Here is a 26506-nt window from a genome sequence, read left to right on the forward strand (position 1 = left end):
AAATCTACCGCTGCGCCACCATGCTGCTCTATGCAAGAAGGCTCCTCTAATGGCGTGGATGGAAGAGATACAGCGGGAGAGCTGCTGCCGCGCACGGTTCGATCCTGACCTACGCTCTCCCCGTGACTGTGTGGGTTTTCTACGGGTGCTCGGGTCTCCTCCCACACCCCCAAAGGTGTGATGGTTTGTAGGGCAATTGGCTTCTGTAAATGTTCCCTAGTGTGTAGGATCGAACTAGTGTGTGGATGATCGGCGTGGACATAGTTGGGCCCGTTTCTCTGCAGTGCCTGGAAAATAAACTAAACGGTGATGGCAAGGAAGGAGAGCAGAGAAACATAATATATCCGCTATCTCTATAGGCTGTTAGAATTACAGAATGAAAAAAACAACAACTGTAGTGTTATTTTCAATCTCTTGACTTAGCAAATCAGTTCACGGACAATTAAGCATTTCTTTATGAATTTAAATTGTTTGAGAATTGCAGGCAGCCAATTTACACACAACAATGTTCCATTAAACACAGTGTGATAATGACCAGATGATCTTCATATTTGGATGTTGTTTGGGATCTTGGTGCGTAGGAAGGAACTGCAGATGCTGGTTTACACCAAAGGTAGACACAAAATGCTGGAGTAACTCAGCGGGACAGGCAGCATCTCTGGAGAGAAGGAATGGGTGACGTTTCGGGACGAGACTACTTCTTCACACTGAGAATCGGGAGAGAGAGTCTAGAGATATGGAAGGGTAAGGTGTGAAAATGACAGGTCACGGCAGACGATGATAAGGAAATGTAGAATGTTTAAGAAGGAACAGCGGATGCTGGAAAAATTGAAGGTAGATAAAAATGCTGGAGAAACTCAGCGGGTGAGGCAGCATCTATGGAGCGAAAGAATAGGTGAAGTTTCGGGTCGAGACCCTTCTTCAGACGGGTCACGGGAAAGGGAAACGAGAGACATACACGATGATGTGAAGAGATAAAGATCAATGAATGAAAGATATGCAAGAAAGTAACGGTGATACAGGAAACGGGCCTTTGTTGGCTGTTTGTTGGGTGAGAACGAGAAGCTGGTGCGACTTGCGTGGGGGAGGGATGGAGAGAGAGGGAATGCCGGGGCTACCTGAAGTTAGAGAAATCAAGATTCATACTACTGGGTTGTAGCGCAGGTGGTTGAGGTAGGTACCACAACAACATTTAAAAGACTCCCAATTTTGCTAGCCCTTGCTGTCTCCTCCCCTTCCTTAACCCTCGAGTTGTCTCCTCCCATCCCCCCGCCCTCGGGCTCCTCCTCCTCCCCTTTTTCATTCCTTCTCCCCCCCCCCCCCCACCCCCTATCGGTCTGAAGAAGGGTTTCGGCCCGAAACGTCACCTATTTCCTTCGCTCCATAGATGCTGCTGCACCCGCTGAGTTTCTCCAACATTTTTGTGTACCTTCGATTTTCCAGCATCTGCAGCTCCTTCTTGAACATTTATAAGACATTTAGATGGGTGCATGGATAGGAATGGTTTAAATGTATATCGGCCAAACGTGAGCAGGGGACTAGTGTAGATGGGGCACCTTGGTCGCATGGGCAAGTTGGGCCGAATGGCCTGTTTTCCGGCTGTATGACACTGTGGATAAATCAAGTAGCTCAGACCTTATTGTAAAGTGTATTGCACTTTAGTGCAGTTTAGAGATACAGAGTGAAAACAGGCCCCTCGGCCCACCGAGTCCACTCCGACCAGCGATCGCCTCAGCTGTGAAGGCCACGGCACTGGGCATTTTTAAAGAGGAGATTGTTAGGTTCTTGAGTGGTAAAAGCGTCAAAGATTATTGGGGGGGGGGGGGGGGGGGTTAAAGCAGGAGAATGGGGTTGAGAGGGAAAGATAGATCAGCCACGAATGAATGGTGGAGCAGACTTGATGGGCCGATTGGCCTAAATTCTTCTCCTCTGCTTTGTGGTCTCATGGTCTAATATCAACTCGCACAAAAGTGTATTTCCAGTAGTTCGTGCAGTGCAGAGTGTGGCAAAGACACAACGTGCTGGAGTAACTCAACGGGTCAGGCAGCATCTCTGGAGAAAAAGGAGAGGTAACGTTTTGGGTCGGGACACTTACGGCCTGAAACGTCATGCATCCTTTTTCTCCAGAGATGCTGCCTGACCTGTTGAGTTGCTCTGGCACTTTGTGTCTGGCTGCAGTTCCTTGCTTCTACCAAGTGATGCATATTGGACTCTGTTGCCTTCTCTATGCACCCAGCACTTTAATCCATTGCTGGTCTAATTTATTTTGCAGCCTTCTCATAAGAGACAGGAACAGAATTAAGCCATTCAGCCCATCAAGTCTACGCCGCCATTCAATCATGGCTGATCTATCTCTCCTTCCTAACCCCATTCTCCTGCCTTCTCCCCATAAACTCTAACACCCGTATTATTCAATAATCCATCCATCTCTGCCTTAAATATATCCACTGACTTGGCCTCCACAGCCATCTGTAGCAATGAATTCCACAGATTCACCACCCTCTGATTAAACTAATTCCTCCTCATCTCCTTCATAAAAGAACGTCCTTTAATTCTGAGGCTGTGACCTCTAGTCCTAGACTCTCCCACTAGTGGAAACATCCTCTCCACATCCACTCTATCCAAGCCTTTCACTATTCTGTACGTTTCAATGAGGTCCCCCCTCATTCTTCTAAACTCCAGTGAGTACAGGCCCAGTACCGACAAACGCTCATCATAGGCTATTCTCCTTATCTCTGCCCATGCCTCAGGTTGCCACCAGACTGCCACCAGACTGATTCTTGGGATGGCAGGACTTTCATATGAAGAAAGATTGGATAGACTCGGCTTGTACTCGCTAGAATTTAGAAGATTGAGGGGGGATCTTATAGAAACGTACAAAATTCTTAAGGGGTTGGACAGGCTAGATGCAGGAAGATTGTTCCCGATGTTGGGGGAGTCCAGAACAAGGGGTCAGAGTTTAAGGATAAGGGGGAAATCTTTTAGGACTGAGATGAGGAAAACATTTTTCACACAGAGAGTGGTGAATCTGTGGAATTCTCTGCCACAGAAGGTAGTTGAGGCCAGTTCATTGGCTTTATTTAAGAGAGAGTTAGACGTGGCCCTTGTGGCTAAAGGGATCAGGGGGTATGGAGAGAAGGCAGGGATGGGATACTGAGTTGGATGATCAGCCATGATCATATTGAATGGCGGTGCAGGCTCGAATAGCCTACTCCTGCACCTATTTTCTATGTTTCTATGTGTCTTGGAACTGTGTTGCAAACTCTGCAGTTCAGTCTTCCTCTGTAGACCCTGTGCTGCACAATTGGTGGACCATTTATACTGATGAAAGTGCTTAACAAAGTTGGCATATTTATAGTTTATTTCAAGCTCAAGATGACTCAATACACTTCAGAGCCAATTGTGATTTTAAAGCAGCTGTACCTTTATCACGGTAGAAACAGAGCGATGGCTGTTTTCTGGGCACCTTCAGGTTCAGGGACAGTTTCTTGAGTTGAGTTTATTGTCACGTGTACCGAGGTGAAGGGAAAAACTTTTGCTGCGTGCTACCCAGTCAGTGGAAAGTCAATACATGATTAAATCGAGCCGTCCACAGTGTACAGATACATGATAAAGGGGATTGGAGCAGGGGTTTAAGAGAGTGGAGCGATTGTAACAGGTGATTGCAGATCCACGTCTGTGACCGGCTCACAAAGAGTCACCTGGGTTGGCCACCATCTTCCCAATTGTTTTCAGGCAACTGAACCATCCCTTCACCAACCAGAGAGCAGTCCTGACCTGATCTTCCCTTCTCTCCAGAGATGCTGCCTGTCCCGCTGAGTTACTCCAGCATTTTGTGTCTGTCTTCAGTGTAAACCAGATCTGCTATTCCTTCCCACACACTACTATCTACCTCATTGGAGACCCTCAGACTATCTTTGACTGGACTTTGCTGGCTTTACCTTGCACTAAACGTTATTCCCTTATCAAGTATCTGTATACTGTGGATGGCTCGATTGTAATCATGTATTGTCTTTCTGCTGACTGGTTAGCACGCAACAAAAGCTTTTCACTGTACCTCGGTACACGTGGCAATTCACTGGCTAACTAACGAACTAACTACCGACTTTTTGGTGATGTTGCCGGAATGTGGCTCTGGGTAATGAATTGCCATGTGTCAAACAGTGCCATGGGTCAAACAGTGCCATGGGTCAAACAGTGCCATGGGTCAAACAGTGCCATGGGTCAAACAGTGCCATGGGTCAAACAGTGCCATGGGTCAAACAGTGCCATGGGTCAGACAGTGCCATGGGTCAAACAGTGCCATGGGTCAAACAGTGCCATGGGTCAAACAGTGCCATGGGTCAAACAGTGCCATGGGTCAAACAGTGCCATGGGTCAAACAGTGCCATGGGTCAAACAGTGCCATGGGTCAAACAGTGCCATGGGTCAAACAGTGCCATGGGTCAAACAGTGCCATGGGTCAAACAGTGCCATGGGTCAAACAGTGCCATGGGTCAAACAGTGCCATGGGTCAAACAGTGCCATGGGCTTGTTTACAGCCATTTGAGAGAGAAGACTTTGGCTAAACCACAGCATCACTGGTACTAACTCTCCCTGAGTCCTATTGTGGAGAATCATCTTAGATTTTATACTCGAATCACCAGACCCGAATGGTCTAATTCTGCTCCGATCACATGATCTTATGATCTTATCAATTCTGATCGAAGAATATAGATACAATGAAAATAATTTGTATATTTACAATCTTGTAGTTTTGAAAGTGATCAGTATCTTTGACAATTGCCAGAGCACATCCTGTTATAATTCTTTCTTGTGATTAGGGAAATGTGTAAGGAAAAAATATATAGTCAAAATTATGAGCAACAAAACAGGCCATTGAGTGCCGCTGGAAGCAAGAATGTCATCGTTCTGTTTGGGACATAAGACAATAAAACACTCTTGACTCAATATCATTTCACCAGATGACCATTTAGAAATGTAATGGCAAACTGACATTTTGTTTTGTGCCTCACCTGAGCAAATATACAGTATTAAATCCTCATGTAGAAACAAGGAACTACAGATGCTGGTTAATACACAACAAGCATAAAGGCACAGAGTGCTGGAGTAACTCAGCGGGTCAGGCAGCATCTGTGGAGAACATGGATAGGTGACGTTTCACAGAGTGCTGGAGTAACTCAGCGGGTCAGGCAGCATCTGTGGAGAACATGGATAGGTGGCGTTTCACAGAGTGCTGGAGTAACTCAGCGGGTCAGGCAGCATCTCTGGAGAACATGGATAGGTGACGCTTCTGTTCGAGACCCTCCTTCAGATTGATTGTGGGGTGGGGGGGGGGAAGGTTGGGAGAAAGCTCGGAGGTAGGACAAAGCGTGGCAGGTAATAGATAGACACAGGCCGTGGGGGGGGGGGGGGGGGGTGTTGCTAGGCAGATAGTTGTAACAAAGGCCAGGGATAAAAGCAGAAGGTGTGATACAGGGTTGAAGAATTGCAAACTGTGAAGCTGGAGGGAAGAGATTCTCATGGTAAGCTTTGAATTCATCTGCATCAATAAATAATTCTGGGTTGCCACTCCCAACTGATTACTTTGTGGGTAAATAATCAATTTTGTAAATTTATTCCTTGATATGACATTTTGGGCAAAATTGAGTTGCTATTTGGACATATAAATAATCCTGTGCATTAAACATGTTGGGGTTATCTGGTGGTTTGTGGTTTGTACAAGATGACCTTGTTCTCCAGAATTCACTGTTAATTTCAAGTTCAAGTTCAAGTGAGTTTATTGTCATGTGTCCCTGTATAGGACAATGAAATTCTTGCTTTGCTTAAGCACACAGAAAATAGTAGGCATTTACTACAAAACAGATAAATGTGTCCATATACCATGATATAAATATATACACACATGAATAAATAAACTGGTAGTGCAAATAACAGAAAGTGGTTGCTAATAATCAGAGTTTTGTCCGAGCCAGGTTTAATAGCCTGATGGCTGAGGGGAAGTAGCTATTCCTGAACCTGGTTGTTGCAGTCTTCAGGCTCCTGTACCTTCTACCTGATGTTGTTGGGCAGGACGCTGTGGACAGGGATATGTTCCTGCGATTATCTCGCCCACTTGATCTTTATTTAGTTTAGTTTAGAGATACAGTGCGGAAACAGACCCTTCGGCCCATCGATTCTGCGCCGACCAGCGATCCCCGTACACTAACACTATCCTACACACACCAGGGACATTTTTACAGTCATACCAAGCCAATTAACCTACAAACCCGTACGTCTTTGGAGTGTGGGAGGAAACCGGAGCACCTGGAGAAAACCCTCGCAGGTCATGGATAAAACATAGAAACATAGAAAATAGGTGCAGTAGGCCATTCGGCCCTTCGAGCCAGCATTGCCATTCATTATGATCATGGCTGATCATCCAAAATCAGTACCCCGTTCCTGCTTTCTCCCCATATCCTTGGTTCTTGGTTTCTTGGTCCATATCCCTTGATTCCCTAACCCCTAAGAGCTATGTCTAACTCTCTCTTGAAAATATCCAGTGAATTGGCCTCCACTGCCTTCTGTGGCAGAGAATTCTGAACGTACAAACTCCGTACAGACAGCACCCGTAGTCAGGATCGAACCTGGGTCTCTGGTGCTGTAGGGCAGCAACTCTGCCGCTGCACCACCGTGACACATAGACTATCCAGTAACAGCAGTAGTTCCACTACTTTAGTCCTGAGCTTGTTTGAGTCTGGTCCTTGCAAACAGAAATTGATCGCAAAAAGTCTGTCTGATTCCATTGATGGCATCGTATAACAGGGTATATCAGTGCCTGGAAAAAATGATTCTGTTGTGGAGAGTCGCTGGCATCCGACTACTTGCAGAGTACCTGACAGGGATCTGGTGTGTAGCTTTTAGTGGAAATTGTGCAACGTCTGATTAAATATTCTTCCTGACGGTGTGTTCTGTGCAGCTGTTTGGATTTCATAACCGCACACTGATGGGATTTCAAGCATGAATTCAAATAAAAGATTATTTTCTAATCAAGATTGATCAATGATAGTGAGATTTTGAACTGCATTATTTAAGCGGATTTCCGTCAGATAAAGATGTGGCGTGTCAATTCAAGTTGCACCTGTTTCCATTTACAACCAAAAAGTCCACTCCTTCTTTTGAACGGTTTTGCCAGGTTCTCCTTAGTGGTCTGTCCGTCTATCTATCAGAACAGATACTGCAGGCAGTCCAGACAAAACTGCAGCTGTACGATGACACAGAAGCTTGGACCAGCGCGGTGGCACAGCGGTAGAGTGGCTGCCTCACAGCGCCAGAGACCCGGGGTCCATCCCGACCACAGGTGCTGTCTGTACGGAGTTTTCTGCGAGATCTTCAGTTTCCTCCCACACTCCAAAGACGTGCAGATTTGTAGGTTAATTGGCTTTGGTACAAATGTAAAATGTCCCCGGTGTGTGTTGGATGGTGTTAGTATGCGGGGATCGCTGGCCGGCGCAGATGCAGTGGGCCGAAGGGCCTGTTTCTGCTCAGTATCTCTAAACCAAACAGGCCTGTAGATGTGAGAAACTGCAGTGACTTTTACTGTGGTGTCAGCATCTTGCCAAGTTAGTGACAATCCTGGCAGCCTTGGAGGTTAGGTGTCGGTATTGATGCTACCCACGTCACGAGGTAGGCAGCATCTTCCAACCATGTAGTGCAGTAAGTTTCTACACCAGAGACTTGGATGCCCAATGCAGGCTGACGCGGCACTGCAGTGCTGAGGAAGTGCTGTAATGTGCCGTCTTTCAAACGATGCACTCAGACAAAGTCTCTCTCCTCCACCTCGTTGGTTGTGTGTCGGGGAATATTGCCAATTAAACTCACATGTAGAGTGCGAAACAATGGTGCCATTGTTCACAGGAATGTACTAAACCTCTGTAAAAGTAACAAATAAAAATGATAATCTGAGCATTGTTTCATTTATAGTTCTCAAATGTGTATGAAATCACGAGAAGAATAGAATGGGTTAGAGTCTCTTGCCCACAGTAGGTGAATCGAGGACCAGAGGACATAGGTTTAAGGTGAAGAGGAAAAGATTTCATAGGAATCTGAGGGGTAACCTTTTCACACAAAGGGTGGCGGGTGTATGGAACAAGCTGCCAGAGGAGGTAGTCGAGGCTGGGACTATCCCACTGTTTAAGAAACTGTTTGACAGGTACATGGATAGGACAGGTTTGGAGGGAAAAGGGCCAAACGCAGGCAGGTGGGCAAGTTGAGCTGAAGGGCCTGTTTCCACAATGTATTCTATTTACGTTTGTTCTTTTGATATTGTGATGGTTTATGGGGGGAAGGCATCTTTTTAGGTCCAGTCTTATAAAGTTAATTGGTTGGAGGCACAAAAGGCAAAGTGCTGGAGGAAGTCAGCAGGTCAGGTGTATGTGGATGGGCAGTCAACATTCCGGGTTGAGACCCTTCCGCTGAACTGGAATGCTATTATGGAACCTGATTGTATGCAGTAGTTTGGTGTAGAGATGCAGCATGCAAACAGGTCCTTTGGCATCGAACAGTGGTCACCCCGTACTCTAGCACTATCCTACACACACTAGGGACAATTACAATATTGTTTTGACTGAATCCAAATTAGCCGACAAACCTGTACGTCTTTGGAGTGTGAGAAGAAACTGAAGCCTCGGGGAAAACCCACGCAGGTCACGGGGAGAACGTACAAACTCCGTACAGACAGCGCCCGTGGTCAGGATTTAACCTGGGTCTCTGGCGCTGTGAGGCAGCAACTCTACCGCTGCGCCACCTATATATCTTGCTGAAAACCGGCTTCACATAACCTTTGAATAACATGAAGTAGATTAGTTTTAGTTTCGGGATACAGCATGGAAACAGGCCCTTCGGCCCATCGGGGCCATGCCGACCATCGATCACCCGTCCACTCTAGTTCTATATTATTCCACTTTCGCCACTACTCCGTACGCAATAGGGGCAGGGAATTTACAGAGGCCCATTAATCTACAAGTCTGCATGTTTTTTTTATAATGTGGGAGGAAACCGGAACACCCAGAGGAAACCCACGCGGTCACCCAGAGAACGTGCAAACTCCACACAGAGAGCAACCCGAGGTCAGGATTGAACCAGGGGCTCTGGCACTGTGAGGCATCAGCTCCATCAACTGTGCCGCTGTGGCGCCAACAAGGGTTAATAAGTCACTGGGTTTCACGTGGTGTATAAAATATGAAGGCTCTAGTCTTGTCATGGTACAGAGTTGTGTAATCATTGGTGTGACCCAGACTCAGCGAGGGGGAGCTCTGAGGAAGAACAATGTTCAGCCAATTGGTCATCTATATCCTTGGTTTTATACATCTGGTCCCCAATCCTTTAGCTTCGGTTTGGTGTTTCTGATTTACTAAATGCGTTTTGTTTTTGTCCTTTCCGTCACTTGCTTTCAGAATCCCAAATCTGTCTTGGCCCGGAGTAAAAGCTGGAGTAACTCAGCGGGTCAGACAGCATCTCTGGAGAGAAGGAATGGGTGATGTCTTGAGTCCAAACCCTTCTTCACCTGTTCCTTTTCTCCAGAGGTGCTGCCTGGCCTGATGAGTCACTCCAGTCTATCTTCAGTGTGCAGAGAAGGTTCACGAGGATGTTGCCAGCATTCGAGGGTCTGAGCTACAGGGAGAGGTTGAGCAGGCTAGGGTTCTATTCCTTGGAGCACAGGGGGAGGATGAGGGATGATCTTAGAGAAGTGTAGATCAGCAAAGATCAGGTGAAGGCCGGAGTAGGGAGAATCAAGAATCAGAGGACATAGGTTTAAGCCGAGGGGGCAAAGATTTAAGAGGAACCTGAGGGTCAACTTTTTTACACAAAGGGCGGTGTGTGTATGGAGCGAGCTGCTGGAGGAGGTAGTTGATGCAGGAACGGGGTACTGATTGTGGATGATCAGCCATGATCACATTGAATGGCGGTGCTGGCTCGAAGGGCCGAATGGTCTAATTCTGCTCCTGGAACTTATGACCTTGTGAAATTCCCCACGGTGGTCCCCACCACTCCCCCCTCCCCCACCCCCCCCCCGTCTAGGCCGGGTGAGGCGGTCGATCCCGACCTTATCGGGACTTCCGATTGGCAGATCGGATTTGCCGGTGAGGTGAAACATCACCCATCCTTGTTCTTCAGAGGTGCTGCATGACCCGCTGAGTTACTCCAGCTCTTTGTGTCTTGTAGAAACATAGAAAATAGGTGCAGGAGTAGGCCATTCGGCCCTTCGAGCCTGCACCGCCATTCAATATGATCATGGCTGATCATCCAACTCACCTGCCTTCTCTCCATACCCCCTGATCCCTTTAGCCACAAGGGCCACATCTAACTCCCTCTTAAATATAGCCAATGAACTGGCCTCAACTACCTTCTGTGGCAGAGTTCCACAGATTCACCACTCTCTGTGTGAAACCGGCCAAAGCAGTTCCTTGCATCTCCAATGGAAACTGGCCTGTTGTCTCCCAACTTCTCAACAATTGGTTCCTTGGTTTTAGATTGGAGAAACAGGCCCTTCGGCCCACCGTGTCGGCACCGACCAGCGATCCCCGCACATTTACACTATCCTACACACACTAGGGGCAATTTATACTTGTACTTGTACGTCTTTGGAGAGCAGGAGGAAATGGGAGCACCCGGAGAAAACCCACGCAGGTCACGGGGAGAACGTACAAACTCCGTACAGACAGCGCCCGTAGTCAGGATGGAACCCGGGTCTCTGGCGCTGTGAGGCAGCAACTCTACCGCTGCTCCACCGTGCCACCCACTTTGTTGACTTTGAGTGAGAGGTTGGTGATGTTGTTGGTGATGATGCTCATCCAGATGTCCTCCATCTCCCACCTGTGTACTACCTCATCATCTCCGTGATTAGGCCAACAACAACAGTGGTGTCATCAGCATTGGAGGTGTAGAGAGAATAGAGCATGCAGCCCTGAGGTGCACCTGTGTTGATGCCGATGAGGAGGAGATGATGTTGCCATTAATTGATAGGTTCCAGTAACAGAATTAGGCCATTCGGCCCATCAAACCTACTCCGCCATTCAATCATGGCTGATCTATCTTTCCCTCTCAGAAACCCGAAGGATTGCCTATTCATTTCTCCAGAGATGCTGGCTGACCCGCTGACTTGATTGATTATACCTTTAATAATCCTTTACAGGAAATTACAGTGCCACGACAGCTTCAAGACAGACATAACACCACACATTTCCTCAAATGGCTTCCATACTTAACAAGTTAAAATACAAGTTAAAATACAAGTTAAAATACAATTAATTTAAAAAAAAGTGCAGTTATTTATGCGCATTATATAACCTTATAGCAGCTGGTATACAAGACTTCCTATGTCTCTCAGTTTTGCACATTGGTGCAATCAGCCTCTGACTGAAGATGCTGCTCTTGATCACCTTCAGGGCATGGAGTGGGTGAGTGGGGTTGGTCATTATAGAACCTAGTTTGTTCAGAGTTCTGGCCTCTGCCACCTGCTGGACCGTTCGTTGCTCAGCCCCGACCACTGAGCCGGCCTTCCTGATTAGCTTGTCCAGTCTGTTTTTATCCGTTATACGGGCGCCATCTCCCCAACAGGCCACAGCAACACTACCACTGAATGGTAGACACTGCACAGTAGGGGTTGGCAGATGTTAAATGCCCTCAGCCTCCTTAAAAAATACAGTCGGCTTTGTCCCTTCCTGTACACCGCCTCCATATGACACTTGCTCCAGCACTCTGTGTTTACCTTTGGTTTGGTAGCTCAATGGGTCACAGTGAATTGCCCACACATGTGCCTGGGTAAGTGATGAACTGCGGAGAGAATAAAATTGGACACTCATAGAATGGGAGCTTATTGACCAGCACAGACTCGATGGGCCAAAGGGCATGTTTCTGTGCCATGTGACTCAGTCACTGTGTTTTTTCCCCAATACTGATGTATTGAAAATTATCAGGCTGTTCATAATTTCTAGGAGCAGAATTAGGCCATTCGGCCCATCACGTGTTCTCCGCCATTCAATCGTGGCTGATCTATCTCTCCCTCTCAACCCCCAACACCCATACTAATCAAGAATCTTATCTATCTCTGCCTTAAAAATATCCACTGACGGCCTCCACAGGCGTCTGTGGCAATGAATTCCACAGATTCACCACCCTCTGAATATATAAATTCCTCCTCTTCTCCTTTCTAAAAGAACGTCCTTTAATTCTGAAGCTGTGGCCTCTGATCCTGGACTCTCCCACGAGTGGAAACATCCTCTACACATCCACTCCATCCAGGCCTTTCACTATTCCGCTGTATTTTATTTTCCCTTTGCAAACAAAAGATGTGCCCTTTCTGAATGTCGGATCGTTGAATCCACTGGTCCCTTCCTGCATATGTATGGTCTAATTATAAATTAGTAAGCCATTACTTACATTTTGCAAAATGCGCAGCGCTCATGCAGATTTTTATTTCCATCTCTCTTTTTGAATAAGCTCTTTATTTTTGTGCAGAAATTCTACTGCAACCCTAAGAGACTCGGCACAGAAGATCTATTATGTATTAGAATGCAAAAGAAAAACCTTCGGGGTATTATTCCACCTCGAGATGTCATTAAATGTTAATATTTCGATATGTTTCCAGTCCTGCCCATACCTACCTTTTCTGAATAGCCATCTTTGCACGCGGGCACACACACACGCACACACACACACACACACGTACACACACACGTACACACACACGTACACACACACGTACACACACACGTACACACACACAGACACACACACACACACACGTACACACACACGTGCACACACACGTGCACACACAGACACACACACACACGTACACACACACGTACACACACACACACACACACACACACACACACACACACACACACACACACACACACACACACACACACACACACACACACACACACACACACACACAAAAAATTGTCCAGTGCTGAGTGATACTCTACCTAGAGCATTTCAGCGTACTACATCCAATCTAGATCTTGCAGTGAAGCAGACAAAATGTGTAATGAGGAGCCTATATCAACTTGGTTGGGTCAGGCAACATTTGCGAGAGAGTAACTGAGCTGGCGTGATCTTTCATTCGGACTAGTTAACCCTGTCAGTCTTGTTCATCAATCCAAAGAGGCTGCATGATATACTGAGTACACTGCATCATATATGAAGTACACATGATATACTTCAATGAGGGCGGACCTCATTGAAACTTATCGAATGTTGCAAGGCTTGGAGGGAATGGATGTTGGAAGGAACTGCAGATGCTGGTTTAAACTGAAGACTGACACAAAAAGCTGGAGTAACTCAGCGGGACAGGCAGCATCACTGGAGAGAAGGAATGGGTGACGTTTCGGGTGGAGCCTAAAGAAGGGTCTCGACCCGATATGTCACCTATTCCTTTTCTCCAGAGATGATGTCTGACCCGCTGAGTTACACCAGCATTCTGTGTCTCTTTTCAATAAATTAAGTTATAAATAAAGCAAAGGAAATCGGCAAAGTTTCGGGTCGAGACCCTTCTTCACGACCCGAAACGTTGCCTATTTCCTTCGCTCCATAGATGCTGCCGCACCCGCTGAGTTTCTCCAGCATTTTTGTGTACCTTCTATTTTCCAGCATCTGCAGTTCTTTCTTAAACAAGTTATAAATAAATCTTTAAAAAAAAAACGATCTACACCAGATGCAACCAGCTTTTTGTGTCTATCTTATGACTATCAGAATTGGGTTACCCCGAGCACAATACTGATGTCTGAAGAAGGGTCTCGATCCGAAACGTCACCTATTCCTTCGCTCCAGAGATGCTGCCTCACCCGCTGAGTCTAATAAAAAAAAAAAAGCAATTTTAAAATCATGGTTCATCTGCTAAGTGAGCCAAGGTCTACTCATCACTGTCGATCTGTTACATTTGAGCTGATTGGCAGAGGCAGGTAGCATTACTGCAGGGGTGGCTGCACGATATATTATGCAATAGTCATTACAGGGTTGGGTATTTGTCAGTCTTGTTAACCATTGCCAAGCCTACGAAATAAATATATCTGTGCAGGAGCAAATCCGCAATCGGATCCGTGGAGTGATAATTAAACACAAGCACTGAAGGGAAGGAATTGGCTCAGGTGCTGTCAACATTTCTCAGGAAATCTTCACGCTGTGCCCTGTGCTTGCTGAGTACCTCCCTCTCCTCTCCCTCCCTGCATGGTGATCCTTTCTTTCTCAACCCCACCCCCACCACTCTCTCCCCTATCCACTATCTCCCCCCCCCCCTCTCCTTGCTATATGCATCTTCCTGCCCCCCCCCAGCCGAGATCCAGCGCGGAAACAGGCCCTTCGGCCCACCGAGTTCGTACCGACCAGCGATCCCCGCACATTAACACTTCCACACACACACACACACACACACACACACACACACACACACACACACACACACACACACACACACACACACACACACACACACACACACACACACACACACACACACATACACACACACACACACACACACACACACACTCACTCACAATTTTCACCGAAGCCAATTAACCTACAAACCTGTACGTCTTTGGAGTGTGGGAGGAAACCGAAGATCTCAGAGAAAACCAATGCAGGTCACGGGGAGAACGTACAAACTCCATACAGACAGCACCCGCAGTCAGTATCGAACCCGGGTCTCTGGCGCTGTGAGGCAGCAACTCTACCGCTGCGCCACCGTGCCGCTGTGCAAAAGATTTTTTTTGTTTGCAGGATTTGCGATGAGTTTAGCTTAAATTAGATAGTTGCCCCTGGAGCAAGAACCTCGGGGTATAGTCAGTGTGTGTCATTAAATCAGTTACATTGCTCCTCTGACATGCTGACATGTTGTTGCACCAAACAGCTAAAGCAATTGTATCTTGAGGGGAGTGGAGCATGAAGTCTGATTCAAACACTGATTATCTCCTGGAACCAGCAAGATCCAAAAGTTCTTCTGCTGCTGCTGGCCCTGACATTTACTGACCTTTTCCAACCCTCCAGTTCCGCCCCTTCTCTCCTTTCAGTCTGAAGAAGGGTCCCGATCTAAAACGTCACCCATCCATCTTCCCCAGAGATGCTGCCTGACCTGCTGAGTTACTCTAGCACTTTGTGTCCATCACAGTGCGACAAATGTGGCCTCGCCAACCTCTTACACTGAAAATAAGTGCAGGAGGAGGCCATTCGGCCCTTCGAGCCAGCACAGCCATTCATTGTGATCATGGCTGATCTTGTGTGGGAAGGAACTGCAGATGCTGGAGTCATTCAGCAGGGCAGGCAGCATCTCCGGATGGAAGGAATGGGTGACATTTCAGGTCGAGACCCTTCGTCAGACTGAGAATCGGGGGAGGGGGAGACACAGAGATAAGGAAGTGTAAGGTGTGAAGAGACATCAAAAGAGATGAGGTTCAAGGAAAATGTAGAATAAATCGCTTGGGCAGCTTACACTCCAGCGGTATGAATATTGATTTAGTTATCCCTTGCTTTCCCTCTCTCTCCATCCTTTCCCCTTCCCAGTTCTATTCTACATGAAGTGTAAGGTGAGCGGGTTTTAGGGGGAGCAGCTGTGGAGAACACTGGCTCAGTGGGAACATAGGGGTGGCTAGGAGTAGGCGATAGGATTGCTTTGAGAGCCAGCACAGGCGTGATGGGCCAAATGGCCTCCTCTGTTATAAAGAAATATGGAAACACAGTTCAATTTAGTTTATTGTCACATGTACTAAGATAAAATGAACAGCCTTTGTTGCGTGCTAACCAGTCAGCGGAAAGACAATACATGATTACAATCGAGCCATTTACAGTGTACAGATACATGATAAGGGAATAACGTTTATATAACCATATAACCATATAGGCGGTTAACACTAGTTAAAGCCAGCAAAGTCCGATCAAAGATGCAGAGTGCTTCCGACATTGTCTGTTTTGAGCAATTATAACCACAAAAGTCCCATGAATGAATCGAGATTGACTTTTTTTTTTTAAAAGGGGAGAAAGAATCGCATTTTAATTCTCAGGACAGAAATTAAAACGGGTGGTTTTTGGAATTGATAGTTCACTTTCTGCGTGACTTTCCCAGCATTTGTAACGCTGAGAAGTGCCCTAAAGCAATGCACATAATCAATCAGAATGCAAATTGAGCTAAAGTGATGGAGGCGAATATTGTCAGAGATGAGGATTTTTAAAGATGCCTTCATGGAGAATAGGGCGATGAGCAGGTTTATTGGTATAAAGTATAAAGTATAAAGTTTCCTTTATTGTCATTCAGACTTTTCAGTTTGAACAAAATTGCGTACCTTGCAGTCATAACATAGAATAAAGTAACAGAACACACACTTAACACAGTTTAACATCCACCACAGTGAGTCTACCAGGCACCTCCTCACTGTGATGGACAAAAGTCTTAAAGTCCTTGTCTCTTCACTCCTTGTTCTCCCTCTGTGTTGAGGCGATCCAGGCTTTCGATGCTGGGCCCCCCTGCCGGGTGATGGTAAGACCCGCGGCCGAATCCGAGCTCCGCGAACGGGCCGGTTCAAACTCCGCAGCCCGGGGACGGACGAAGCTGCCGCCCTCCAGTCCAGCGGACGAAGCTGCTGTTGCGGGAGCTGCGGTGAATCGGTCACCAACCTGGGACCCGCGAGCTCCCGGTGTTGTCGTCCACTGGGCCCGCGGCCGAAGCCTCCGAGGTTCCGAAATCGGGCCGCCGCTGCCACAACGCCACCACAGCCCCGAAGTCGGCCAGCTTCGCGATGGTGAGTCCTGGCTCTGCCTCCGGGAACCTCGAGGTCGGTCCTCAGTTGGAGGCTGCCAGCTCCGCGATTAGGCCTCAGCGCACACGGAGACGGGGATACGACAAAGAAAAGGTCGCATCCCCCCCGAAGGAAGAGACTAAAACAAGTCCCCCCCCCACACCCCCCCCCCCCCACAAACATACACAACTAAAATAAACGAAATAAACTAAAACACCAGGACAAAAGAAAAAGAAAAAAGAAGAGACAGACGACTGTAGGCGAGCCGCAGCTGCATGAGACAGCGCCCCCACTTCACAAGGTCATAATTGATAGGAGCAGAATTAGGCCATTCGGCCCGTCAAGTCTACTCCGCCATTCAATCATGGCTGATCTATCAAGTATAGTCCGAGGGTCACCAATGAGGTAGATAGTAGTTCAGGACGGCTCTCTGGTTGTGGTAGGATGGTTCAGTTGCCTGATAATAGCTGGGAAGAAACTGAATCTGGAGGTGTGCGTTTTCACACTTCTGTAACTTTTGCCTGATGGGAGAGGGGAGAAGGGGTGGAGGGGAGTGGTCAGGGTGTGACTCATCCTTGATGATGCTGCTGGCCTTGCCGAGGCAGCGTGAGGTGTGGATGGAGTCGATGGAAGGGAGGTTGGTTTGTGTGACGGTCTGGGCAGCGGTGTGAGAAAATACTGATCCGCAGTCCTATTTTGGAGAAAGCATTGGGGGGGTTGGGTGCTGTATAAATATTATTTAGCATCTGTGTGCATGAGAGAGATTCACTGCTTCCATTTACTTCAGTGTTTCTTTGAGCCTGCGGTATTTCTGTCCACTATTGTGTAGGAAGGAACTGCAGATGCTGGTTTAAACCGAAGATAGACACAAAATGCTGGAGTAACTCAGCGGGACAGGCATCATCTCTGCAGAGAAGGAATGGGTGACGCTTCGATCTGAAGAAGGGTCTCGACCTGAAACGTCACGCATTCCTTCTCTCCAGAGATGCTGCCTGTCCCGCTGAGTTACTCCAGCTTTCTGTGTCTATCTTCAACAGAAACTGATGATAACTCTGCTGCATAACACGGACCATACACGGCCCTTTTAAGGCTGCAGGAAAGATTATTTATGGACACAGGAAGCAAAAAGATAATACGAGTTGGTTTGGCTTCCTGTATTAATGTCCCAGCGATGGTTGGATCAGTGGCTCAGTGTTTGTCTCCTCATCTCGTAGGCTACTGTCAAATGGTTCAATTAATATTGATTGTTACATAAGCAATTATACATTGGGCAGGTCACGGGGAGAACATACAAAGCCCGTACAAACAGCACCCATAGTGAGGATCGAACCTGGGTCTCTGGCGCTGCGAGGCGCTGTCTGTACGGAGTTTGCATGTTCTCCATGTGATCATGTGGGTTTTCTCCCGGTGCTCCGGTTCCTTTCCACAATCTAAAGACGTGCAGGTTTGTAGGTTAATTGGCTTCGGTAAAATTGTAAATTGCCCCCTAGTGTGTGTAGGATAGTCCTAGTGTACGGGGTGATCGCTGGTCAGAGCGGGCTCGGTGGGCCGAAGGGCCTGTTTCCGCGCTGTAACTAAATATCTGTTGCGCTGCCGCAAGTAAGAATTTTGTTCTTCCTTTTCGGGACATAGGACAATAAATAGTCTTGAATCTGCCTCTTAAGGAGGTACTCTTAAGGAGATTCATAGCAAAAGGATTTGAGTATAGGAGCAGGGAGGTTCTACTGCAGTTGTACAGGGCCTTGTTGAGACCACACCTGGAGTATTGCGTACAGTTTTGGTCTCCTAATCTGAGGAAGGACATTCTTGCCATAGAGGGAGTACAGAGAAGGTTCACCAGACTGATTCCTGGGATGGCAGGACTTTTCATATGAAGAAAGACTGGATAGACTCGGCTTGTACTCGCTGGAATTTAGAAGATTGAGGGGGGATCTTATAGAAACTTACAAAATTTCATAAGGGGTTGGACAGGCTAGATGCAGGAAGATTGTTCCCGATGTTGGGGAAGTCCAGAACAAGGGGTCACAGTTTAAGGATAAGGGGGAAATCTTTTAGGACCGAGATGAGAAAAACATTTTTCGCACAGAGAGTGGTGAATCTCTGGAATTCTTTGCCACAGAAGGTAGCTGAGGCCAGTTCATTGGCTATATTTAAGAGGGAGTTAGATGTGGCCCTTGTGGCTAAAGGGACCAGGGGTATGGAGAGAAGGCAGGTACAGGATACCGAGTTGGATGATCAGCCATGATCGTATTGAATGGCGGTGCAGGCTCGAAGGGCCGAATGGCCTACTCCTGCACCTAATTGCGTACAGTTTTGGTCTCCTAATCTGAGGAAGGACATTCTTGCCATAGAGGGAGTACAGAGAAGGTTCACCAGACTGATTCCTGGGATGGCAGGACTTTTCATATGAAGAAAGACTGGATAGACTCGGCTTGTACTCGCTGGAATTTAGAAGATTGAGGGGGGATCTTATAGAAACTTACAAAATTTCATAAGGGGTTGGACAGGCTAGATGCAGGAAGATTGTTCCCGATGTTGGGGAAGTCCAGAACAAGGGGTCACAGTTTAAGGATAAGGGGGAAATCTTTTAGGACCGAGATGAGAAAAACATTTTTCACACAGAGAGTGGTGAATCTCTGGAATTCTTTGCCACAGAAGGTAGCTGAGGCCAGTTCATTGGCTATATTTAAGAGGGAGTTAGATGTGGCCCTTGTGGCTAAAGGGACCAGGGGTATGGAGAGAAGGCAGGTACAGGATACCGAGTTGGATGATCAGCCATGATCGTATTGAATGGCGGTGCAGGCTCGAAGGGCCGAATGGCCTACTCCTGCACCTAATTTCTATGTTACTGCATCAGCACAGTAGAACAGGGGGCTACATTGATGAGGTTAGAGGCAATAATTATGCAGCTGCACTGAATTACGCATGCAAGTACCTTGCCTTTTTTTGTAACTAGCAGATTAATATTCTTGATATGAAGGCATGCTTTGTTGTGCATCTGTTGTTTGCTCAGCATTGACTTATTCACTGGCAGCTCAGAAAGAGAAAATTGTTGGTGTGCCAATTATTACTCCTGAGTGCCGAGGTAGAGATACTGCCCCAGACCTCCTGCCAAGTGTTGAAGACGTCACCAACATAAGTACCACCCAGTTAACTAAAGTACCATCAACATCATCTTGTTATGCGGAAAGGAACTGCAGATGCTGCTTTACACCAAAGGTAGACACTAAATGCTGGAGTAACTCAGCGGGACAGGCAGCATCTCTGGAGAAAAAGGATAGGTGACGTTTCGGGTCGGGACTCTTCTTTTGATTCTGTCTCAGACAGTCTGAGGAAGGGTCCCGATCCGAAACATCACCCATCCTTTTTCTCCAGAGATGCTGCCTGACCCGCTGAGTTACCCCAGCACTCTGTGTCTATCTTCTAGTAATGCATAAGTGAATTACATCATAACATCTTTTTGTTCCCATTTTGAATCTAATAAGGGAAGGCCTGACTAATGCTTCATGTAATCTGGCTTTGGGAGCTAACTGAAGGTAGACAAAAAAATGCTGGAGAAACTCAGCGGGTGAGGCACCATCTATGGAGCGAAGGAAATAGGCAACGTTTCGGGTTGAGAATTAGGCCATTCGGCCCAACAAGTCCACTCCGCCATTCTATAATGCCTGATCTATCTCTCCCTCCTAACCACATTCTCCTGCCTTCTCCCCATAACCCATGACACCCGCACTAATCAGGAATCTATCTATCTCTGCCGTAAAAATATCCATTGACTTGGTCTCCGCAGCCTTCTTCTTATAGAGTCCACACACAAGATTAGAAGCTGTTCAGCCAGGGCTGGACACACGTCTCAGCATCTGCATACAATGGTGTCTGTCTTGTCGCTTCTTGTGCGTGGCAGTGGAAAGATTGGTGGAAACAGGGCCGCGATGTGAACGCTCTCTCCTTGACCCCGGCCTCCACAGTCTTCTGTGGCGATGAATTCCACAGATTCACCACCCTGTGAGTCAGGATCAAGCCCACGTCTCTGGCGCCGTGAGGCAGCAATTCTACCGCTGCGCCACCGTGCCGCACTCGTGCTCTTTGTATTGAAATCAAAGTTCACAATCATAAAGGGGGCAAGATGGGAATGAGCATTGATTAGTACGGGTGTCAGGGGTTACGGGGAGAAGGCAGGAGAATGGGGTTAGGAGGGAGAGAGATAGATCAGCCATGGTGGAGTAGACTTGATGGGCCCGAATGGCCTAATTCTGCTCCAATCACTTATGAACACAAAATAAAATCGCAAAGTAACAATTCAAACAAGGAAGAACTTCGCCTCACACCTTGTGTTGGGAGAATGGAGATATCACCTAGTGAAGATTATTCTGCTCTTATCACTTGTGAACTTATGGACAGGATGGTGTGTCTTGAGGGATAATGTGGAGCCGTGGCAGGATTAGTTGATGTCGATGAACATAGGCATGTAATTGCTCACAACATTGACCTGGCTATAGACATGATTTCCTGCATATTAATGACTGGACTGCCAGCCTTGATGTTTAGCTGTAACTTGTTTTGCTTGGGCAGCTTGCAACCCAGCAGTGTGAGTATTGATTTCACGGTTCGCATCCCTTTCTTATCACCTCCACAGCCAACAATGGAGCATTGTGGGCTCGGCTCAACCTTTCCTGAGTCATCGGTGCCGGCACAGATTTGTTCTGCACCTGTTCATATCCCTGGTTTCCCTCTCCCCTGACTCTGTCTGAATGAGGGTCTCAACCCGAAACGTCACCCAATCCTTCTCTCCAGAGATGCTGCCTGTCCCGCTGAGTTACTCCAGCCATGATCATATTGAATGGCGGTGCAGGCTCGAAGGGCCGAATGGCCTACTCCTGCACCTAATTTCTATGTTTCTATGTTTGTGTCTATCTTCGGTTACGAGTCCAATGTAGGTTTGAAAATTGTGTGTATTTATGCCGCCAGATCCTGTAGGTTACCAGTCCAAAAACATACCCCAATTGACAATGCCCATGAATCACTGATGAATGAACACGAATGCTGATGAGTTTGGATTTGGATAACTTCAATAATCGATAGACAAAATGTTGGAGTAACTCAGCGGGACAGGCAGCATCTCTGGAGAGAAGGAATGGGTGATGTTTTGGTTCGAGACCCTTCTTTGCACAGACTGCCACAGGGTCTCAGCCCGAAATATCGCCCATTCCTTCTCTCCAGAGATGCTGCCTGTCCCGCTGAGTTACTCCAGCATTTAGTGTGTGTCTTCGGTGTAAACCAGCATCTGCAGTTCCTTCCTACACAATAACTTTAAACAAAAGTCGTTCTCATATTCGCTCCACTATATCCGTGGGTGGGTAATGTCAGGACGTGTTTAATTAAAATGGAAAATTAAATTAACAGCATGATCCTTATGCTTTGGCATTTATTTGGTGTCCTTGTTCGGTGCTGACTCACTGCTGTCTTTAATATAATAGGCTTCTGTGTGGAGCCCTACTAACATTTTCACAAATTAATCACTGCATTGAATATTATGGTGCTGGAAAGTATTGTAGACCCTGACTTTGATACCGAATGTATGAGTGTCTCTGTATTGTTGTTTTCCCTGCAAATAAAGATACTTTAAAATATTCACATTATAAGAATAGAATTAGGCCATTCGGCCCATCCAGGGGTAACATTTTCACGCACAGGGTGGTGGGTGTGTGGGACATAGAAGCTGAGAAACATACAAAAATAGGTGCAGGAGTAGGCCATTCGGTCCTTCGAGCCAGCACCGCCATTCAATATGATCATGGCTGATCTAAAATCAGTACCCCGTTCCTGCTTTCGCCCCATATCCCTTGATTCCTTTAGCCCTAAGAGCTAAATCTAACTCCCTCTTGAAAACATCCAGTGGATCGGCCTCCACTGCCATCTGTGGCAGAGAATTCCACAGATTCACAACTCTGTGGGTGAAAAAATGTTTCCTCATCCCCGTCCTAAATGGCCGACCCCTTATTCTTAAACTGTGACCCCTGGTTGTGGAGGATGTTTCGGAGGAGGTAGTTGAGGCAGGTACTATCGTAATGTTTAAGAAACCTTTAGACAGATATGAAGATAGGACAGGTTTGTGGGCCATACGCAGGCAGGTGGGAACTCGTGTAGATGGGACATGTAGGCTGGCATGGGTAAGTTGGGCCGAAGGGCCTGTTTTCACAATGACTATTGAAATTTTCCATTGTTCAGACATGTTTCCTGTTTCAATTCTGTGATTCAGTTTTTATTCCTGTTAAGTGAAAGGAGCTGAATTAGGCCGTTCGGTCTATCGAGTCTACTACGCCATTCAAATTTGGCTGATCAATCTTTCCCACACAACCCCATTCTCCTGCCTTCTCCCCATAACCTCAGACACCTGAACTAATTAAGAATATATCAAACTCTGCCTTAAAAATATCCATTGACTTGGCCTCCACAGCCGTCTGTGGCAATGAATTCCGCAGACTCATCCTTATTCTTCATTTGTGACTTCTCCTTCAGTTACTTATAAAGGACAGGGACAGGTACTGAATCATTTTTACAATGGTGTGCTGGCAGGCATGAGAGTCCTACCTCTTCATAGCTCAAAGCAACATCTGACGGTTTATTTTCCCAATTGGTTTTCAAATGCAAAATAAGACACAGCACAGTGTCGCAGCGGTAGAGTTGCTGCCTCACAGCGCCAGAGACCCAGGTTCGATCCCGACAACAGGTGCTGTCTGTACGGAGTTTGTACGTTCTCCACGTGACCTGCGTGGGTTTTCTCCGAGATCTTTGGTTTCCTCCCACACTCCAAAGACGTACAGGTTGGTAGGTTAATTGTCTTGGTGTAAATGCAAATTGGCACTGTGACGGCTTCATTTGCGGAGGGGTTATAACTGGAATTGAAGATTGCACAATGATTGGATATCTTCACTGTTTTCAGACTTTAGTGAAAACCCGTCACACAATGCTCTGTGACCTCTCAGCCATCGTAGTTAGAACGTGGAACTTGCACTTCAGCCCTTTGAGCCTCTCCACCCTTTCTCCAAGTGCCACACTGTCATTGGTGAATTAAAGTCCATCAGGCTTGGATTTAAAATGAATCATTGACTACAAATTGGTCGCAATTCAGAGTCACAGAGTCACACAGCAGGGAAACGGGCCCTTCGGCCAAACTTTCACACAGAGAGTTGTGAGTCTGTGGAATTCTCTGCCTCAGAGGGTGGTGGAGGCCGGTTCTCTGGATACTTTCAAGAGAGAGCTAGATAGGACTTTTGAAGATAGCGGAGTCAGGGGATATGGAGAGAAGGCAGGAACGGGGTACTGATTGTGGATGATCAGCCATGATCACATTGAATGGTGGTGCTGGTTCGAAGGGCCGAATGGCCTACTCCTGCACCTGTTGTCTATTGTCTAACTTGCCCACACTGACCTTGTAATTAATTTATTAGTCAAGTATGTAAATAAACAAGGAATTTGATTTGCCAATAGTCATGCACTTGTGGCAGTGAATTCCAAATCCCCATCACGTTGAGTTTGTGAAGGTCGGCACGGTGGCGCAGAGGTAGAGTTGCTGCCTCACAGCGCCAGAGACCCCGGGCTCGATCCCGACTACGGGTGCTGTCTGTACGGAGTTTGTACGTTCTCCCCGTGACCTGCGTGGGCTTTCTCCGAGATGCTCTGGTTTCCTCCCACACTCCAAAGACGCACAGGTTTGTAGGTTAATTGGCTTCGGAAAAATTGTATCTTGTTCAGAGTGTGTGTAGGATAGTGTTGGTGTGCGGGGATCGCTGGTCGGCGCGGACCCTGTGGGCTGAAGGGCCTGTTTCCGCGCTGTATCTCTAAACTAAAGTCTCCTCAATCTTTAAAGCAGTTAGAGGCATTTCTGAGCAGAGACCTTTAAACAAAATATAAATGCAAACAGGTGGCCTCAAAGCTCCACAGCATGCATGCATTGTCAAGACAAATTGTTCTCAGTTCTAGAGAGTTAATTGTCATGTTTTAAAACCCTTGTCTCTTGTTTATTTCCAATTGTCACCGTCACAAGCTGCTGCTTTACAAGTAGTAATACATTTTTGTGTATTAGATTTTCAGCATGGAGTGTTCATTCACGTCAACAGGGTTAGTGTCATCGACACAGCTCAACTTGTACATACCAAGTCACTGGAGTTTGTTTAAGAAGGAACTGCAGATGCTGTAAAAATCGAAGGTAGACAAAAACGCTGGAGAAACTCAGCGGGTGAGGCAGCATCTATGGAGCGAAGGAAGAGGTGGCGTTTCAGGACGAAGCCCTTCTTCTGAAAGGTCTGAGGAAGGGTCTCGACCTGAAATGTCACCTTTTCCTTCGCTCCATAGATGCTGCCTCACCCGTTGAGTTTCTCCAGTCACTGGAGTTTGATGTGCTCATTACATAGAAACATAGAAAATAGGTGCAGGAGTAGACCATTCGGCCCTTCGAGCCAGCACCGCCATTCAATATGATCATAGCTGATAATCCAGAATCAGTACCCCGTTCCTGCTTTTTCCCCGTATCCGTTAATCCCGTTAGCCCTAAGAGCAATATCTAACTTTCTCTCGAAAACATCCAGTGAATTGGCCTCCACTGTCTTCTGTGGCAGAGAATTCCACAGATTCACAACTCTTTGGGTGAAAACATTTGTCTTCATCTCAGTTCTAAATGGCCCACCCCTTATTCTTTAGCTGTGACCCCTGGTTCTGGACTCCCCCAACATCGGGAACATTTTTCAAAGCTTTTACAGAATTACAACGCTTTTTATACCATACAAAGGCGATTGGATTTCTGGTCAAACTGAAGGAATGAATTGGAGCTATTGTTGCTGACTTTCAATATCTCTCCGTCACTGAGGGTGTGTTCATTGGCCAAGTCAGTGGATGTTTTTAAGGTGGAGATAGATAGATTCTTCATTAGCACAGATGCCAGGAGTTATGGGGAGAAGGCAGGAGAATGGGGTTAGGAGGGAGAGATAGATCAGCCATGATTGAATGGCGGAGTAGACTTGATGGGCTGAATGGCCTAATTCTGCTCCAATCACTTATGACCTTTTGAACTACTTTCTCTAACTACTAATCTTTTTGGTTAATGTCCCAATGAAGCTATCTCCGGGTGACCGTGTGGGATTTCTCCGGATGCTCCAGTTTCCTTGCACATTCCAAAGACGTACAAGTGTGCTGGTCAAATTGTAAATTGTCTGTAGTAAGTAGGATAGTGTTAGTGTGACCTGATGACCTTAATGATACGGTGAAATGGCGTTCTGGCGTTCTGGAGCATAATGTGGACAAACGCAAAAATGCTGGAGTAATCAGCGGGACAGGCGGCATCTCTGGAGAGAAGGAATGACAATAGACAATAGACATTAGGCGCAGGAGTAGGCCATTCGGCCCTTCGAGCCAGCACCGCCATTTAATGTGTTCATGGCTGATCATCCCCAATCAGTACCCCGTTCCTGCCTTCTCCCCATATCCCCTGACTCCGCTATTTTTAAGAGCCCTATCTAGCTCTCTCTTGAAAGCATCCAGAGAACCTGCCTCCACCGCCCTCTGAGGCAGAGAATTCCACAGACTCACAACTCTCTGTGTGGAAAAAGTGTTTCCTCGTCTCTGTTCTAAATGGCTTACCACTTATTCTTAAACTCCTTATTCTTAAACTTAAATGGGTGACGTTTCGGTTCAAAAACCCGAAACATCACCCATTCCTTCTCTCCCGAGATGCT

Source organism: Amblyraja radiata, chromosome 32 (genome assembly GCF_010909765.2).
Source record: "Amblyraja radiata isolate CabotCenter1 chromosome 32, sAmbRad1.1.pri, whole genome shotgun sequence".
Classification (NCBI taxonomy): domain Eukaryota; kingdom Metazoa; phylum Chordata; class Chondrichthyes; order Rajiformes; family Rajidae; genus Amblyraja; species Amblyraja radiata.